The sequence below is a fragment of the Penaeus vannamei genome, chromosome 38 (genome assembly GCF_042767895.1).
Source record: "Penaeus vannamei isolate JL-2024 chromosome 38, ASM4276789v1, whole genome shotgun sequence".
NCBI lineage: Eukaryota > Metazoa > Arthropoda > Malacostraca > Decapoda > Penaeidae > Penaeus > Penaeus vannamei.
In genome coordinates, this window is record NC_091586.1 from 22455361 (window position 1) to 22462860 (window position 7500).

The 7500-nt window shown below is 36.3% G+C and overlaps 1 protein-coding gene across 3 annotated transcripts in view; it reads left to right on the forward strand.

Annotated features, from left to right (window-relative positions):
* The window catches only part of LOC113816457 (transient receptor potential cation channel subfamily A member 1 homolog), an 89524-nt gene that overhangs the window by 20878 nt on the left and 61146 nt on the right, over positions 1–7500 (forward strand). The window lies entirely within an intron of this gene.

Here is a 7500-nt window from a genome sequence, read left to right on the forward strand (position 1 = left end):
GGGTGAGCGGGAACGTGAGGGGGAGGGGGAGGGAAAGGGAAGGAGAGGAAGAGGGAGATATAGATGGGGAGGGATGGAGAGGGGGGAGGGAGAGTGAGAGGGAGGGAGGAGAGGGGGAGGGAGAAGTGGAAGAAGGGAGAGGGAGAAGGGGAGAGAGAAGTGGAAGAAAGGAGAGGGAGAGGGAGGGATGAGAGGGGGAGAGAGAAGTGGAATTATAGGAGAGGGAGAGAGAGAGGGAGGGAAGGATGAGAGGGGGAGGGAGAAGTGGAAGAAAAGAGAGGGAGAGGGAGGGAGGGAGGGAGGAGAGGAGAGGGGGAGGGAGAGGGAGTGAGGGAGAGACGGAGAGACGAAGGAGAAGGAGAAGGAGAAGGAGAGAGAGAGAAAGAGAAAGAGTAAGACAAAGATAGAGACAAAGAAAGAGACAGAGATAATCTAGATCTATTAGTTAATGTTAGCTGTTATTTAGAAGAAAAAAAAAAGTTATAAAGTTCTTAAAGATCTTGCAACAGAAATAGTAAAGTTAAAGATGGGAATTATGATCAATTGCCCATACATCTTTTTTTTTCATTATTATTCATAGTTTTAATGTTGATTTGGGATATGGTTATTTTTTTTTTATTATTAACCATTGAAAGATAAATGATTGAAAAAAAATAATGATTCAAATATAAAAACACCAAATGCGAAAAAAATGCTATAAAGTATTACGAGATAAGTCTTAATCGTTGTTATATAAATGTCGTTTCCGGTAGTGATAAGGTAAATAAAGATTCAGTAGTTATGGTCCCTGTCATTATGAGACCATGTGTATATATGTTTATATATTTATGTATTTGTATGTATGTATGTATGTACCTACCTATGCCTTTATATCTCTATTTACTTTGTTGGGAGTCTAAATGTATTTTTTTTTTTTATAATAAGGAAAGCAAATCATCTTTTGATTTAATATCGAGTGTTAATTGAGCCGTCTCTTAAATTTTTAATGCTATATTCTATTAAAAAGAAAACAGAATGTCGATCGCCTAAACAGCTGACGCAGTGTCAATAAACGCAGGGTGCCACATCACATTTAGATATACTAGATGTGTAGTATTATCGTTATGAAATAGGTAAGATCTACAACAATATTTGCCTTATCTTTTAATTATAATAGATTGTTGGGATAAAGTCTATAATGGCATGAATATTTGTTCTAATTAGCAGTATTTACTTTGAGATGTGGCACCAGCGCAAATCATAAACGAAATGAAGAAGAGTCATAGACCTTTCGTAAATAAAGCTCCAGACTAGTTATTTTTATTAGTTTTTCTTCACTTTCAGTTTCTTTATTGTTTGAAAATGCTTATTTCAATATACGGTGTTATAACGTGTAAGTCAGTTAATAGAAATGGTATGCAGCTGTCTATAGATGAAATGAACCAGACTTGAGTTTAGATTTACCGTAGTTGAAAGTCGTTTGAGGTTAAGTCAGTTTGCCGTTTTATTAAACCACTTCTCTTCGAGCCCCTAGCTTGTGTAATGAAGATAATCTCTTTTAATGATATCTCTGTTCCAGTAATACTTCGCTATTAAAGAGTAATTAAAAGTTCCTTTAGTGGAAGTAATTTTTATCATGATAAGTTATTGCAATGTCAAACGTGATATAAAAGATCGGTGCTTATTAGACATGTCCGCTTTAATATTTTGCGCATGCATCCCCTGAAGGACGTGCTTTCTATCCTTGTATATTTAAACTTTCTGGTGTCAAGAGAGTAGTTCAAGGAATTGATAAGGAAGTCGTTATATCCCATTTTATTGGTTCAGCTCAAAGGTAATTTTGAATATCTTTGCATATTAGATTTCAAACGTGACCGCTTATAGAATGTTTTGTGCATGTATCCTCTGAAAGACATATTATGACCATTATTGCACTCGTTATCCGTTTTCTTGCATTCAAACTGTAAATCATTTTGAATACCTTCGAAAAACTTGAAACGTTACCGCATAAAATGTGTTGCGCATGCTTCCTCTGAGAGACATATTATTATCATTATTACGCTCGTTATTATAGATTTCAAGCGAGACCTCGTACAGAATGTTTTGCGCATGTATCCTCTGAAAGACATATTACGAGCATTATTACACTCGTTATCGGTTTTCTTGCATTCAAATAGTAAATAATTTTGAATACCTTCGCAAGACTTGAAACGTGACCGCTTAAAATGTGTTGCGCACGTATCCCTCTCCGAAGACGCAATCATTTTCGTGCCATGTACATTAAAGCATTTTATTCATATCAACGACCTGTTTGTTAAAATTTTGCGAGGCCCGGCCCCATGACCGTTCATTATACGGACATACATATACACAGTAATAGATACATAGGCCTATCTATCAGTCCAGAACTGCATGTCTACCGTACACATAAAGAGATAAATTATATATATCTGATAGATAGATACGCATCTATTTTTGTGTTTATGGATGTCTAGGTCGGGCCTTAAAAAAACAAAACAAAAACAAACAAACAAACAAACAAAAAACTGCTGCAAGAGTTTAGAAGAATGGATAACAAATCTATTTATCCGTTTTCATGGGTCCAAAGTGTGAATAATTCTTATTCAGGCAAGCCAACGATTTATAAATTCTCGTAATGAAGATCGACTCAACAGCTGTTATTCTTCTTGGTGACGTTTATGCGCGTTTATAGATAGAGAGGAGAATTCGATACCACAAAATCTATAAGCGAGAGGAGAATAACGGCTGTCAAAGGGTATTTGTGTACCTTTCATGGGTCGGAGCACGTGGGGATGGGTCACGTGACTTTGGGGCGTGCTTGGGGTTCATTGAGAACGAGTAGAAGTGAAAATAGGTGATTTTTATTACTTATTTTTATTTCGTATTAATGGGAGGGGGGGGGGGGATTTGTGTTATGTGAAGAGGTGGCTTTTTGTTGTCTTTCATTATCATTTTTTACAAGTTTAATTAATAATGTATTTATACGGGAATCTTATTTTTTACAAGTGTTATCAATATTGTCTTTATACGGGAATCTACAAAGATTTGATGAATTAACTTTTACGTAATGTCATCAGTAATTTTGAAATTTATAGCTATTTCTTAATATTAACGAATTTTTATGAGGTTTGGTTAAATGGAGAATCTGCAAGCCAAATAATTTCTTTTTTTTATTCTATATATATATATATATATATATATATATATATATATATATATATATATATATATTTAATTGTTATTATGTATTTAGGAAAGGATTTATAAAATGTTTTATATCTGGGCTTGAATATCTCATCTTCTTGTCTCGTATTTAACTTTGAGCAGATCTTACAAGCAGTTAAAGGACGTGAATGTAAGGCTGTCGTCTCATTTCGTTAATTGACGTATTACCTTGTCCTATGTGCTTGTCTGCTCCTTTAGGGGTCATCCATAATTTTCAAAATTATCACGAGCGTACAAACTGTATGCGGGGGGGAGAGGGGTTTAAGACAGGCTTCTTAAACATTTTTTAAAATATGAATAATGATGATCCGTCAATGGGAGAATCGGCGGCCGCCATGATTCAAATTTCGCGCCATGTCGGTGTTGCTAGCAGGGCTGGCCTCTTTTCCGTAGAAGCATTTCTGCCGTTTTCTTAACATTAGATGATAAAGAAAATGGATATAGATCATAGGATTGAACCATACACTATTATAAACGGATGAATAGTAGATTACATTTACAGTGCGTGCGGTCAGAGTCTGGTGAATGTGGGATTTTCTTGTATAATGCATTGCATAAATCAATATACAATAAGTGCATCATTATGCCAATAATGTAACAACACTCAACAACATAAAATGCACCTGCATCTCTTTATAGAAAATGTGTTAGACGTATAACAAGAAAATGCTATATTGAACCTGTAAAAATTTATCTAAAACGTATACAGAGTGTTGCAGGACTGAAGGTTTTTGTCATTCTATGGGACTTTGGCTCTGCCTTTGGTGATGCCCAGCTGGAAGACCCAGCTGAAGTGACATCGGATGAAATTTCCGCCGCCGGTTCCTACCAGGATGGTTTAAGTAATTTTTTTATATTTGATGTATTTGACCATGGGAAGATATCTCGGTATTGATTTAAACACTTCATTTGCATTAAATCAGCTGTAGACATAAAAAGAACTTGTGATGAAAATTATGGATGACCCCTTCTTGATCTATGGTTAATTTTAAGATCTGACCGGCGATGTGTGGAAATTAAGTGACCAAATATACAGTATATGTATTTGTATATATATCTATATGTCCATCTATCTATATATGTTTATTCATTTGTCTTTCGATCTATATGTCTATCACACACACACACACACGCGCGCGCGCGTGCGCGCAAAGTATATACATGTACGCACGTATATGCATGGCCGTAGCCATCCTTTATGTAACCCCCAATTACCAATTCTTTACATTGTTGTTATATAATAACGACTGTAAGCTTCCCGAGCAGCTTCGTTATATTAATGGCTGAGTAACACAAATGGTTTTTGTAAATAGTTTACATCGATGGGAATTTAGGACTTCATTTTGCATCCATAATTTATTCGCTTTGCAGTTGTCATCATAGGTATTGCTATTAGTGGGATTTAGTTATTATTTAGAGATACTTTCCTGAAACCTGCATGACATACGGTGACTAGTTATGTAAAAATGATGACACCGGTATTGTTATTTCCATGCTAATTACAACAGTGATAACTTGTTAGATATCCTTTTTTTTTTTTTTTTGGTTATTATGTAAGAACGGTAATTTTCTTCGCTGTTGTTATGTTAAAATTTTTAATTGATAATAATTTTCATCATTAAAAACATTCTTGCTAATTGGGTAGAAAGGTGAATTCTCGCCGTTGTTATTATTATTATTATAAAGTAAACAAACACTTAGTCCTTATCTTATCTCTTTCTAATGTCACTATCTGCATGATAAGCCTATCTAAATGTCAGATCTGCCTTATGTCTCTGAGGAATGGATTAAGTACTTTTCCTAGCATTATAAATGTGTCTCGGTCGTTGCCTCTCGGTCTCTCGTGCCACAGTGAGTACAGGTGAATATGGGTAAGTTTTTAAAAGTTTATTTGGCATAGTGAATATCTATTTTTTTAAAAAGTTTATTTGGCATAGTGAATATCTATTTTTTTTTAAAGTTTATTTGGCATAGTGTGTACTTAGAGGGAATTTTGTATTAGAAGGTATGGTGGTTGATCAACATGTCTACAAGGTTTATTTCGTTTTTCTTGGGATGAAGTGATATAGATTCAAGCAGTGTGATTCAAGAACATGAAGAAAATGATAAGAAATGATTACATTGCCTTCAGGAACGCCAGCTTGGTTCCGTGCTGGTACAGGAAGCACCACAAGCTCTAGGTTATTAGGTAGTTCCGATTGACGTGATTCGGTGATTGTCTCTAATCCTGTGGTTTAGTTGTAACTTACGTTCCTGAGGCCCAGTGGTAATCTCTAGTCCAGTGGCGTTCATACATACATACATACATACGGACATGCACACATGAAGGCGTTCATATATACATACATACATACATACGGACACACGCACATGAAGTTTTGCATTATCATTGAAATCTTTGAAGTTATCACATCAACGATACACGAACCTTAGTTTAGGGACTCGGACATATCGCCTTGGAGGTCGTTGTAATCGGAGTGGTTTATCTGCCTCTTTTATATATCGATGGTATGTCATTATCTTTATTCAGTATATGTATATGGATAGATGGATAAATATATACATGCAGACATACTTATACATATGTATATGTATATATATATATATATAATAAACATATATATATATAATATACATATATATATATATATATATATATATATATATATATTCGTGTATATATATGTATATATACATATATATACATATATATATATATATATATATATATATATATATAATATATAAATATATTGTGTGTGTGTTTGTGTGTATTTGAGTGTGAGTGTGTGTGTAAGAGAGAGAGAGAGAGAGAGAGAGAGAGAGAGAGAGAGAGAGAGAGAGAGAGAGAGAGAGAGAGAGAGAGAGAGAGAGAGAGAGAGATTCAGACTATGCATATGGAATACAGCGTAAGAAAAAAACATTCAACTTCATATACAGTAAACCTCACATACCACTTTCCTACAACCACAACACATAACCACCCTTAAAAGCAAGAACAAAGACAACCCCCCCCCCAAAAAAAAAGGAAAAAATACCGCTAATTCGCCTCCCCCCAAAAAAAAAAAAAAAAAACGCTAATTCGCCCCCCCCCCCTCAAAAAAAAAAAAAAAAAAAACGCTTATTCGCACATCGTCGAGTGTGCGAATAAGGAAGCGATTCGAGTCCCTCCAGGAAGACATCGATCGAAGGGGAAGTAACCCGAGAACCAGCTCGACGGACGCTCAGCCGAAGTAAATGACCTCCTCCGGGAAGCTTTTTGTGACAGTGACGTCAATCGGGTGCCGGAAAAGGGGTTGGGGTGAGGGAGAGGGGGGAAAGGGGGGTGAAATGGGGCGGGAAGATTTGAATATGGGGAGAAAGGGCAAGAGGTTCGGTCCTGACGGAGCTCTGTGTTTTTGGATCTGTGTCTCTGTACGTGGATTATATTCGTGTGTATGTATATATATATGTGTGTGTAAAGACAAATACACACATAAATGCATATATTCTTACATACATACATATAAACATACGTATATACTTATATATATATATATATATATATATATATATATATATATATATACATACATACATATATACTTACATACATACATACATACATGCATGCATATGTGCATGCATACATATACACAAACACATACATACATTCATACGTACGTACGTACATACATACATACATGCATGAATATTCACACACACACATACACACAAATGTGTGTATGTGCATACACACGTATACATATACATATACTTTTTATTTCTCTCTCTCCCTCCCTCCCTCTCCCTCTTCTCCCTCCCTCCCTTTCCCTGTCTCTCCCTCTTCTCCCTCTTCTCCCTCTCCCTCTTTCCATTCGCCTCCCCCTCCTTCACTTTCTTCCTTTCCTCTCTCGCTCCCTCCCTTTACTGTTCCCTTCCTTCATTCCTCCCTCCCTCCCTCCCTCCCTCCCTACTTTCCTTCAGTCCTCCCTCCATCCCCCCCCCCCCCCCCCCCGGCCATCTCTCTCTCTCTCTCTCTCTCTCTCTCTCTCTCTCTCTCTCTCTCTCTCTTTCTTTCTTTCTCTCTCTCTCTCTCTCTCTCTCTCTCTCTCTCTCTCTCTCTCTCCCCTCCCCTTCTTCTATGCACAGAACTGCCTCAATATATTCTACGCCCTGAAGGCCACCTCGATTGATAATTATAAAAAGATAAAATTCAATAACAAATTATACGGTTTTTTGGTCTCGGCCATTTGTATCGGAATTGGCGGGAGACATTTGAATTGAGTAATTTTC